This window comes from Phasianus colchicus, chromosome 7 (genome assembly GCF_987193195.1).
Source record: "Phasianus colchicus chromosome 7, bPhaCol1.hap1.1, whole genome shotgun sequence".
Taxonomy (NCBI): domain Eukaryota; kingdom Metazoa; phylum Chordata; class Aves; order Galliformes; family Phasianidae; genus Phasianus; species Phasianus colchicus.
Window position 1 is genome coordinate 19523657 of NC_143442.1, and position 13138 is coordinate 19536794.

At 40.4% G+C, this 13138-nt stretch overlaps 1 protein-coding gene across 4 annotated transcripts in view; it reads left to right on the top strand.

Annotated features, from left to right (window-relative positions):
* Positions 1 to 13138, top strand: part of ITGA6 (integrin subunit alpha 6) — a 114598-nt gene that overhangs the window by 21123 nt on the left and 80337 nt on the right. Inside the window, exon 1 of one of the 4 annotated variants that reach the window (XM_031599470.2) lies at positions 10123 to 10244. The exons of the other annotated variants lie outside the window; for them this stretch is intronic. The gene's annotated coding sequence lies outside the window, so the exon portion shown is untranslated. Of the gene's footprint in view, positions 1 to 10122; positions 10245 to 13138 lie in introns of those variants that run through there. 4 annotated transcript variants of the gene reach the window in all.

Below are 13138 nucleotides of genomic sequence, written 5' to 3' on the forward strand. Positions count from 1 at the left end.
TCTGTATTTCTTCTACCTTTGGGTACCCAGAGTATGATGCTGCCTGTTTTATTTGAATGAATTCTGAAAATGTTCGATTGTGCTTTCTATAGACTAATGAGAGGAGTCCATAGCACTGCTTGGCTGAGACTGTTTGAGGAAAGGCTGGGGCCACTGGGCCAAGCACAGTGACATGTGTTGTCTAACTAGCCAGCTTGCAGAAAAACTGCTTTGTTTGATGAGAAATATCACGGTACTAGCTCTATTTTTGAGAAGGAGGACTCAGAATTGCTGAGCTTGTTTGGATCTCTTCCCTGCTTGGTTCTCTTTTTCTTTTTTTAAAAATAAAATATGTAATACTGACTTTGGGCTAAAGATGCTTACTTTACTCATGGCCTAAGAATGCATTTCCTGTGCTGTCTGTGCATATTATGAACATGAGCCAGAGTCCAGCAGTGACTCAGAATTCTTTTTAACAGGCACCTGACTCACATGTACTAATGAACCAACTTCCTGGGCATGGCGGGTGCTGTTCCATGAAATAAGTGTTCTTTGGGCACAGTGCACTGTATGAGCATGTGTTCCTTGTCTTGTTCTTGTTGTGTGCAACCCATCATTCTTGGTGATCATAAATCCACGTCTGAATTGCCTCACTATGCAAACTAATGATTATGATAAACAGTATTTTGCATTGGATCTATGTATTGAGCAAGCAGGAAGACCTGGGTTGCTTTTATGGAGCCTCAGGATGTCTTTTGTGACAAGTTGCTACTGGACACCTGGGTGATATCTTTGCCTTTGCACCAGAGCACTGCTTCTAAATGTGTCCTTTGTGGAGCTGGAGTTTCGTGTTCAGTTTGAATATAGTGAGGTGAAGTGGGAGAGTTTATCTTAAGAAAGCTGTCCATGTTTTGGAGGGCTTCTTAAGATTAAGCAAACTTGACTATTAAAATATTTTAATTAGCATTTAATTAACTTTGCTGTATTTGGGAGTTTGAGAATGATTTGTCTTCTCCCCATCTGGCCCTGAGAAAATTTGTCTCTCTGTAGTGATTAGTAACACACAGTAGTGTCATCATTATAAAAATGTGGCAGAAACCACTTGTGAAAAATGGCCATGGGCAAATGATCTCTTTGTGCAATTAAAACTAGGAATATTTGTTTGTGTGCAGCTATATATTTTGAAAAGGATAAAGAATATCATAGGGCATAATAATAGTAAAATATCTTAAAAAAACAAGCAAAACAACATTTGTTTTTAGTGAAGTAGAGCATGCTTACCTTTTTGATCAAGAACAAGAGAATTTTGGATGTCAGAAGAACTTTGTAGGCACATGGTTCCTAACAGTGAATGTGACTCAGGCACGTATTTCCTAATGTTCTCTACTATCATAGAATCATAGAACAGCTTGGGTTGGGAGGGGCCTTGAAGATCATCTAGTTCCAACTTGCGGTGAGGGCAGTGCTGTCAACTGCGTGCTTTGATCTTGAGTGCTTAATTTTAGTCACTTTTTTTTTCCAAAGTTGAAGCACGAGAACTGCAATACTAATTGTACAGATTTGCAAAATACAAAGATTCTTTATCTAACACAATCATCTGTCTACAATTAACACCTGAATTCAATGAATGTTGTCTTGTACTTGTGAAAGATCACTTCTTCAGATGCCTATAGCTTTGCCAAATTTTAGCATTTTAGGCTGATATTTTATTATTTGATATATTTATATCTATATGTATATATATAAATATATGCTTGAGGGTGAAAATATGTAAACTTAGGACAATTATTTTTGTGATTATGATTCATAAGTAATGATATTTAGAATTCTTTTTCCCACGCCTGTAAATATTAGGAAAAAACATGTAAAGAAGTTACACTAAGAGCATATGTTAAATGCAGGGTGGAAGATGAAGTTTAGCAAGTAAGAGTTAGATTTCCCTATGTAACTTGAGTCCAGTACTTTAGGTGGAGAGAGTGACAGAGGCATCATTCACATACTTACTGTAGCGGATAAAAGTAAATACTGAATACTTCAAATACTAATTGAAGGAGGAGTGTTGTGGAGAAAACACTGTTCCAGTAGTTTGAGACTTACAGTCTAGTGAGTGTGAGGCTGCACACGCAGCTTTTCTTTACGTGTGCCCTAGCTAGTCCAATTACTTTTTGTCAACGAGTCACTTTACTAGATGTAATAAAACCTAAATCAACAAAATTACTCTCTAGTTTGTCCTTGTGGAGTACTATAGAAATAATAACAAGAAATAACTTGCAGTGTCACTTTGTAGTGTACAGTCTGACATAGATGCTGTGCTTATATCTAGATACTCCTGGAGCAGTAGTTCAGAAAAGTCCTGCTTTGCAGGTTGATGGGTGTCAGCCAGGCTGGAGGCAGTGGTGGCAGAGGAGGCTGCTGTGGGATCTGCCTGCCACAGGCCTGGCTGCATCGGTGGAGCAGCAGGAACAGCCTTACTGCTGCTGACTTTGTCCTTTTTCAAGCCTGCTATTTTTACAGGAGAGCCAGGATGTGAGAATGTTCAAACTTCAGGTCAGCTTGTAGGTTCTCTGTCCATGTTATTTCTTTTTTTAAATCTTGATTTGTTATAATTGTGAATAAAGGAAAAAGCATTGCTTGTAATTATCTATACTTGCACTTGCTTGCATGGAAGAATCTGTCCATAAGCGAAGTTTGACTCCCAACAAGGAAATAAGATTGAGCAGAAGGCAGTATGGACTCCAAGTGGGAACAGCTTCAGTGACTGTCAGGTGCTGAAGTCCATTCAATAGATTTTATTGTTTGTGTGTCTGAGAGGAGCTGGGGGGAGGAAGGGAGGAGAGTCTGATTCCCACCAGCTAAGAACATCTTCTCTAGCACACTGCATTTCTAGAAGGAAAACGTAACTGAAGAAAATGTTTGAAGAGTCTGGAATAATAATTCTAGGATGCTTCCGTGGTCTCTCTGCAGCAACTTTTTTTTAATAGTGAAATGCAGTGGGAAGAGGAGCATGAGGTGACTTACCTTGTTTATAAGTCATGCCCTACTTGAAACAGCAGGGGTAGGAGTGGTGTACAGAGTGCCATCTGTAGGGTAGGCAACCCTCAGTTCAAACATGGCAGCTAATTCAGGAATGCTTCTAGAGCTGATTGGTGGTGGAGGCAGCACAGTGCTAATGGCTTTGTGGCCATCCAGGACATCTGTGCCAGCCCTCAAACTTAGCCATCTCTGGGCAGATGGCTAACAAATCTTCTGGCATTGTAGGCCGTTGGCTGTCACAGGGTTGCTGAGCATGTTGCTAATGTGTGGGGGGGAATTCCATCATGGAGCTCTGTTAAAATATTTTATTAAGAAGTTTTGTGCATGGCGTGCATCATTGTCCCATCAGAATGATCTTGGCTCCCTGGCCTAGGGAAATAGCTAATCTAGCAATTAAAAGAGTATTGGCTTGTTTTTGCATTCCTTCAGTTGCTCTGAACACAACCTTATCTTCTTTGGTCTTGAACAAACACTTGAGGCTTGTCAGCCTTACGTGGTAGTTGTGCGGAAGCAAGGAAAAGAAATACGGGCAATGTGTAAAGCATAAGTGTTTGGCTCTGGCAATTACAGTGGGTAAGATTGATTTCTATATCATGTAGCAATTTCTGCCATACGACTGTTGCTTTTTGCCAGGAAATTGGTTTTGCAGGCCTGGTCTATTTTTTCCTTTGGCTGCAAAACCAAGTGTATGGGTTGTCCTCTAATGTCCTTTGCGCTTAGGAGGTGATGCAGTCTGGCAATGGACAGTGAAATAAGAGGTGACTGCAGTAGGCTGTGGGACCTGTGAAGGCTGGTGCCCATAGTGCTGCCCAGTAAGGTGCAGCAATATTAGCAAGAGGAAAAGCAAGTGCTTATCTTACAGCTGGTGTGCAGTATTCACTGTGTTAGAAATGCTTCAGGAAAAGTCCCTTGTGGATTTAGGAGGTATTAAGAATAAAAGAAAAAAGGAAAAAAGCTTTCCTTGGTTTGTGTTATTTTTTTTTGCTCCAGCCAACGTGAACTTGCACTTTATCTGCAGTGGAGTCTGAAATCCAACATCCTACTGTATTGTGTTGACCTACAGTCAAACAACTTCCTTATTGGTCTTGATAAGAGTTAAACAACCTCCTGTATTCAAAAGGCAATACAGCTGGCTTCTAATTTCAAACCAATAATCTTATTTCCTGAGAAAGCTATCATGCTGTATCAGCTAAAATTATTACTGTAAGACACAGAAGTAATTTGCTTCTACTGGGTATGCGGTGTCTTAGTGTGAAATCTTATGTTCCAAAGGTGTCAGCTATGTAGCAGGCACTGTAACTTGCAGGAGGAGTTTGAATGGAACTGTTGATACATTTTTGAAAGTCACATACATCCTTTAAAGTTGATGAAGTTCTCACTTGAATGGCTTACTGCAGTAATTACTTTTTTTCCTGTGGCCTGAATGTTGCACAAACATCATAGCTGTTGTTATAATCGTCACCCAGTGAGTAATGAATGAAGTAGAAATGGGTCTAGCCTGGACAGTCGCATGGAGAACTGGAATTCCTTGCACATACTGACTCCACCTGGCCTTCTACCTTTTCCAGAATTACTTCTCTAGGTTGTCAAGGCTTAAGTCATTTCATCTGAGTTTATAACACAGGTTTGTTGCCCCGTGCTCTCTCTAGGTCTGCCTGCTAGGTCTGTGAGCTTTATTTTTTGCATCGTGAGTGTGAGGAATGTATATCAAATATGTATAGAACAGTTATGCACTGGGTTTGGGATACTGGCAAACTTAAGCAAAATGATGAAGCCACATTAAGAAAAGGATACTCTATAACTTTGTTTTGGGGAAAAAAAAAAAAAAAACCTTTCCTGAAGTACAGCAGAGCTGCTCTGGCTTTGAGTGATGAACCTGACCTTACACGTTATTGGGTGGTACTGGAGCATGAGGTTGTGTTGTTATGACTTCCTAAAAACTGAAATGGTGAAAGGGCTCACTAGCTCTCTTTTCTTCAAGTATTCAGTTTGCTAGTAGCAATAGTAGATTTATGTGCTTGCCAAACTACCAAACTGTTAACCCATTTTAGCTGACTACATTCTGGTCCAACATGGTTCCTGGATAATGTTACTCCTTCATTGACTTATTCAGGACTGTGGCTTGTTTTGTACTTCATGTTGTTTTGCTGTTGGTTTTTTTTTTTCTTTCCTCTTCTTTCCTTTTTTTTTTTTTTTTTTGGCTCTGTGGCCTTGCTTCTTTGCAGGCACTGAGAATGCTGCTGGGATAGGTTTTGGTAACTCTGCTTTAGGACAACGTGTTCTATTAATGGCAATTTCTAACAAATTCAGAGAAAGCAATAATGCTGCACCTGAGTTACAGGCCATTAGTAGTGAACTTTAGTCCTGAGCTGCCAGCTAGCTTGTGAGTATAAGCCTGGAGAAGCTGTAACAGCTATCACAGTCTTTCTGAGCCAACAGGATCTGTAATTCATAGGCAAGGAGATGAATATAGATGGCACTTGCTTTACCCCGCACCTCCTCTCCCAGTAGCTTCTCTCCTCCACTTTTTTTTTTTCCCAACCAGGGGATTTCCTGTCCTTGATGTGTGTAGTCTGTAGCGGCACCCATCAGACTCCCTTTCCACATATTTGTTCCCCCACACCATCCTGAGTGCTTTCCAGCTTCTCTAGGGCATGGTTTGGCACAGTTCTCTATTGTTTGTGTGGGAAACTACCATGCACGTTTGTTCTGCACTGGCTCCTGATGGCTTCATTTACTGGACTCAGTCTTCTATATCAGAAGAGATTATAAACATTGTTTTCCCCCTTCTCCATTCTGCTTTCTATGTGATAAGTTTTGTTTAAAAAAAGTATTTATTTTTGCCACCTGCTCCTGAAGCTTTCATTTCCCAAGCTGAAGGCTCATAACTCTCTGAAACCTCTGAAACTTTCACATACTGCGATAAGGGAACCAGACTACATGTAGCACTTTAGGCCTGGGCAAAGCGTGGATTTGTTCAGTAGAATAATGTTGTTTGCTTTTTGTTCTGTTTTTAATAACAAAATTGGTTTTTGGGGCAGCCAATGATGGAGATGGTGTTTTCAAGGACTTAGTCAAAACCTTGGCCATGTTTTTGAGAAGTAGTCATTAGGAGCACTTTCCTCTGAAGTGAGAGAATATGATCCTTTTTTACAATGGAGATGCTAGTTATACCTGTTTGGAGGAATGCATGAACCTAGTAACTTAAAAATGACATTCTACAGTTCTGTGAGAGGGACTTGCTTGTAATGTTCCTATAAGCAATAGGAATCTGCCTTTGCTGTGACATCTCAGATATACCTTCTTACTACTTTGTTTATGGAACTGCATTTTTCCTCTTATTGTAACTGTCCAGGCTGTTACACACAGTGTAGCAATTATATTCCCTTTAGCTATGTATTTGAATGACAAAAGGAGCTACTTTTACACATCTCAGCCTATGTGAGCCCTACCAGCTTCACAAGCCATCTTTTTTGCTTATTATCAGCTTTGGAGAATCACTTGTGCTTATCAAATTCCAGAAATTTATGCTTGAATGCTTCTTGCAAAAATATTAGAAATACCTGTTGTGTGGTTGTTATTTCGTATAGGCTCACAGACATAAGCTCCAGGGCATTTATTTCTGATAGCACATATAAACTGTGTCTTGGTGGATGGATGGAGGCTGGAAGGGAGCTTCCTGTGCTCACAGACTGCTCAGGCTGGCCTGTGTCATCTTAAGGAAGTTTTGGAACTTGAAGTGCTGACAAATATTCTCTGAAACACATAGCTTCTGATTGCAAGGCTGTTCCTGAGTTCCTGCTGACCAATAAGGCAATACTGAGTGCTGAAGAGCTGTAGCCATGTGAATGGTTGCCCTGCCATGCTAACAAACATGTAATTAGATAGAGAGTTTGTGGATCTAACAATGTCATGGTTAATAGACGTTTCTCCCTCCATCTGAAACATGCATTCAGTAAATGTGAGGTATATTATTGTGCATCTCTTAATGGTATGTTTTTGATATTTCCACTCTCTAGTTGCTACTTGCCACTTCTTCAGGCCTGGCTGAATTGGAAGAAGAAATGCTCTAGAAATTGAGGGAATGAGACTTTAAAGACAGGTTAAAAAATGTTGGGTCAGGCTTTAGTGAAAATGGGTAGCATTTGTGAGGGAGTAATGAAGGCAAGAAGTATGGAAGTGGAAAAAAATGAAAACTATTTAGAGATGCTTGGTGAACCTTTGTGGCATACACGCAGGCAGGTTTGCAGTAGCAAGGAAAAGCATGCACTTGTTCTAGTGTTCTTTTTCTTCCTTTCATTCCATGGTGACTCCTGAACTTATTGGCTGCCAAACTTAACCTACAGCAAGATATCTCAAATATATTTAAGTTCCTACAAGTTTCCTAGAAAAATCAGCAGCTGGGTGGAAGAAAAATGCCCAATTAGTGCTTCCCACTGAGAAAGGGCAACTACGTCTTGGCTCTGGTCACTTCTGCCAGCTGGTCAGTGAGCACACGTCTCATACCCATTGGTCAGCCAGAAAAGCATCACTGCCCAGATGTCACTTGTCTGGCTTCACAGAGTAGTGGAAGTGCTAGGAGATAAGTGGGCTAAGAAGCCCAGGACACGTCTGTAGGAAAAGAGGCTTTAGGAAACATAGTTTTGAGAATATTGTAGAGAAATTTCATATGATGGTGTGGGAGAGGCTGCTAGAAAGGTACTGCTGGAGCTTCTGTTCTGCTTTGAAGAAGTGGTCAATATGTCTTATTGCAGTAATATCAGCCAATTTGTGCCTGATGTATGTGCATTTGGCTTTTGTAAGGGAAAATGTTAATCTAGATGTGAAGTGATAAGGAGACAATTTGAAAATATTTCATCTACTTGTGAAGATTCTTCCGAAGGAAAGATGGACAGTTAAGAAAAATGAAGCAAATATTGCTATTAGCACTTCTTGATTGAAAGTGTATTTTCTTTAAATGACTTTAGTGTTTTTCTGGTGATTTTTTTTCAAGACCTAAGTTTTCTAACACTTAACCTATGTTAATTCTTTTTATTTCAGTGGGGATCTGGGGTGGGGGGAAAAAAAGCCAGTGGTGGATAACATTATTTAAGTGACCATCTAAATCTGTAGCCATTTATTTTGTTTCAGATCGCTTGGCCAAATGCTCATTTCTTCATAGCCCTGAGTTAGTGCTTTGCTATATTCGTAGTAATGTGAGTTAGAGCTAAAAGATGTGACTGTGGACTGAAAAATGGAAGTATGCTATCTCATTAGCTAAGGCCTGAAATGGGTGCCAGCATTGAAAACCCTAGAATATGAGCTGGTGTTTATCCAGTGGGTAAACGTTAACTTGCTGGATATATTCCCGTATTCTAGTATTTCAAAGTTAAGAAGGCTTAATTAGTTTGTTCTTCATCCATTTTGTGTCATTTTGGGGATGATTAATGATTTTTCCCATTTGGTTTTGCATCCCTTTTAAATCACTTTATGGCTGTCTAGCTCTGTGATAGATAGCTTTCTCATGGTAATAAAACTGGTGGAAAACATTAGACACGCATACACAGTCCCTTCTTCCCCCTCAGATTGGTAAAACAAGGAGATAATCAATGTAACTGATGTATTGTCTACTGTCAGCTTTCAGTAGGCTGTGGAGTATTTTAGGGTGTGGTGAATTAAGAAAAAAAAGTGTTTATTTAAATGTAACTCAAGGGCTCACAAGTTTATAGGTTGGCTAGTGAATAACACCTCAATAAATGGGTTTAAAAACAAGCAATCTGCTTTCAGAGTGAGCATCACAGTTGCATAATCCAAAGACAGTTGTAGAGGCCCTTGTCTAGCAAGTATATCAAAGCAGTAAGAAATGTGGCTAGTGTTGTTTTGGAGAAAAACTGACAAAAATTGATGTTGTAACCTTTCCATGTGACTGCTCTTTGTGGCATCACAGTACTTCCTTGTTTGTTTGGTTTACTTAGGTAAACATGTCTTCATAGAATGGTACACTGGTGATGGTAAGGTGGTTTTAATGAAGAGAACAGAGAGTAGGGGAAAAAAAGCTTTAAGTCCCTACGTTCTTTTGAGAACTGAGGGATTTCCAAAGCAATGGCAGTTGTCCTCACCATTCTGGTTGAGCAGCACACTCACTGCTTTGACACGGCATGTGCCTTCACTCTGATGTTCGTGTGCTTCGTGCCAGAATGCTGGCTGCTAGAACCAGTTTAGTATGGATCCTATCCCCTATGGCATGGAATGGACTGGAAGTTGTTCTCCTGTGCTGGAGAGAGGGTTGGTGCGGAGACTGGAGGACTCCTGGCCCATGTAGGCTCGTATAGGGATGGTGCTTGATAGTCTGTTCTCCTTTGGGACTGTGTAATGACAGCGCTGATGATAGTGGTCCTTATTGCTGCAGTCATGCTGGTGGTGAGATGATATGTGAAGGGATGGCATTGATGGCAGCTTCTCAGCAATGCCAGGAGGTTATTGCCAGGAACTTCAGGCTGCCTGTGCAAGTACTTGTGAAGTTGTTCTCTTGAATAACTATGGAACAGGTGTGATTATGATCAAGAGGTTATTCTGGCTTGCAGGCTTACACCTGGTGATTCCATCTAAATACGTCCATGCTCATGTTACATGGAATACGAATGCAATGCCTTTTATGAAAATTTATCTTATTTTTGAAGATGGAAGGTGTAGTTTATTTTAATTGCATAGTGCAATGTGGGAAGACTAAACATAACTAAAATGCTTAACCTGAGTGAGAGGTGGCTTTCTCTCATTCAGTGATCTATTTCAAACTACAAAGGACTTTAAACCTAAGAATATCAATTTCTTCAGAGTGCTAACACCAGTAGGAGACCGTGGTTAATGATGGGGCTCGCATACGTTTACAGTGGGATGACTTTCCTTGATACACGTAGCACTCTATAAATGTGGCTGTAACATTCTCACTTGGATTTTGAAGGGTGCTTTCAAAGTGCCGTGTAATGGAGAACTCTGGACTTAGAAGTACTGTGCTTGCTTATACTTATTCGTTATTCTGCTGGGAAAAACAAGCATGTAGTGAAACAAGGAATCATTTGTCTAGCAGAATCTTTATCTTGTGGTTTTCAAATTCACTTGGTAAAGAGATGAAATCGGTGAAAACTGATGAATTGTACTGGAGGAAAAGTGACCAGGAAATGCTCATCACTGGGTAATGAGGAGGCTGCTCTATCCTTATATCTACAGTGAGGGGATGTCTGCCTTTCCCTAAGGTAAGTGAACAAATCACATGCTGGACATACTGTATGTCTTTATCTCTGTGCTGCAGGAAGTTGTCCTGGAGACATAGTCTTAAAAGCTAAGTCAAGGTGCCAAGGCATTGAAGTTGGCTTTTGGGTGGGATTAATAATGAATGAGTCACAAGAAACTGTAACCTCTGGTTTAAGGCAGATCATCTAAGCAAGGGGCATTGCTAGGAAGGGATGTAAAATGTTTTTTTTATATCTCCTAGGCCAGCAGGGACAAGTTTAAACCAAGTGCAACAGAAAATCCATTCAAGACTGGAACATTTGATGTTTGTGTTAAGGTACTGGAAGATGGACTCTGCTCTGAAATGATGTTCCCTTTGCTCTCGCTTCTATTTACAGATTTGTCTTTAGTAAAGTAGTTTCTTTTTGCATTGTGGAGAATGAAGTAGAAATGTAAAGGTACAGAAATCTCTAACACTGAAGCAGAGCTTAAGATTATATACAAACTGTTTTAAACTCTGTCATCTTTAAAGAATTATGTTCTCTAAATAGCAGAGAACAAACACTTTCAGTTAGGAATCAGAAACTGGTGATCAAGTCACTGTGGAGTAAAAACAGGAAAAAGTGGTCCTAACTTTTCTGCCTTATTAAAAACAGTCAGGAGAAATGCTTTATTGACCTCTGTTGCTTTACTGGTGTAAGACCAGCAGGTACAAGAAAGGAAGCACAGAGTTTCTAGACTTTCCTGTGTGGGAGGCAGAGTCCAGTCAATTGATGCTCTGTGAGATGACGTCCTGGGCTGTTATTTAGAAGCTTCCTTGTGTAGGTTGGGGGGGAGAAGGGGGAAGAGTGAAGAGGGGAGATAAATGACAGAAACAAACAAACAAAAAGCTCAGAAAAACAAACAAAAAATCCCAAAACATCAGACCAAAAAACGATCTTAATCCAAACAATCTCTCTTTCAAAGGGGAGAGATGGGGGAACAAACTCAACCCTCTGTATCTTAAGCATGTTGTATTCTGTTTTAAAGGAATCTTGCGGAGTAAAGTTGTGGCTGCTTTTCTTACTGATTACTATTGACCTGGAAGAAATAAATATTAGTTAGGCAAATTTAAAGAGACTCTGCTCATATTGTAAATTGTATTGGCAATATCTTGTCCTCCATGAGAATGTAATTTTAGATGAACTGAAGGAATGATGCTCAGCCTCTTAATTAGCACAGTGTGCAAGACAGAATGTATGCACTTAAGGGTTACTGTGAGGTCTTCTGCTATAATTAGCATTGACCAAAACAGACTTTTCATTTAATCAGCTCCCTCAGAAATGATGTTCCAAGGTTAAAGGATCACCATTTTTCAAGAAAGATGTCAGTAAGGAATGAAGACAGCCTACAGTTCTGTAGACTGCCTTATCTCTGCCATTCTTTAAATCCAGTAGGCTTGGACCCTTTAAGTTTGAAGAAGACTGCATTCTTACTAAGACAGATCAACAGAAGCAGAATTTTAAAGATGAGAAATATTCTAATATCTCTGAAATGCCTTTGGGACTTGATTACATTCTAATGTTGCTTTCTTTTTAATATAGACTTAGAAAAAACTGAAGTGAAATAAATGGTGGAAGTGTAGGGGTATTCCTATATACAGAAATTGAAATAGTGACAGCTGAGATAATGTGAGGTGCTAATTTCACAGGTGTAAAAATTTAGAAAGAGATGGATCATGTAACTAATGTCCTTAACAGACTTTTGTTCTGAAATGTGCTTCCCCCTTTCCTGGGGGATTCATGTCTGGTGTGAAGAGAAATCTCTGGAAACTGCTAGTTAGATGTATTCTAGCAGTGTGGTGGAAGCTTGATGGCTAACTTGAGGCTAGGACATGTCCTGTGTTTTCTCAAGCTTACAACCCAAGCACAGAAATAATGCTAAAATCCTGTACGTGAAGGTAGTTGCTTCTGGCTGTGAACGCAGAGTATTAGAAGGAAACAATGCTGGAGATCCTTCCACCTTTTCATAGCTTATCTGTAGGCTCTGTGTGAATGAGATCTGACTACATTTGTCAATGAACTGAAAATTTTTTAAGTGGCTAAGGATTTGCTTTGTGGCATGGCTTAGTTTGTGTAAAATGGACAAATGTAAACATCTGAAGTGAGACTGCATTTTCTCTCTGTGGGTTCTTGTTTGTTTTTGTAACCTGTGGTAAGGTGCATGATAGTTATCTGAGAATGGCAAGCACAGTGAAGAGGGGGCACATTACCACTGTGTGTGGGGAATACCCTTCCTGTACGTCCCTAGGAAGCAGCCTTGGGATGCTGAGCAGAAGTCAGTCCTGTGCTCTGGTGTCCCCAGCACTGTCCTGCAGACAGGAGCCGTGCTGTGTCTGTCTTTGCTTGCCACTGGTCAGGAAACTTGCATCTGCCCTTCTCTTGTTATCCGCTTCCTTTCCATCTGCAAATGATATGACTGTCTACTTAAATAAGGGAATAACAGCTAGAGAGTGAGACCTGTGGGGCAGGAACTGGCCACTGTATGACCAGTTGGTGCAGTAACTAGAGAACAAGGCCCACAGCCATCCTGATGAGCAAAGCTGGAGGAGGCTTTGCTATCGATCTCCAGAACTAAAAAGCACTGCCTTTGTGCTGCTCCCAAGAGTTCAGTGCAGAAGCTCTCAGGCTTGCATGCTTCTGTGTGAATGCTGAGTGCTGGCAGCCTTCCTGCAGAGCTCAAACAATAGCATTAGCACCTATGGGGCTGACACGGGGGGGGGGAGGGGGGCTGACACAGGAAAGCGTGAGTACTGCCAATTATAAATCCACTGTGTGGAAAAAGCATGGTTCCTTGCACTTTCACCCTGAGCATTTATATATAGACCATACCTAACTTGTCTCTTTGTCCAATCTGGAAGGTGTCTTAGTGATTCTCA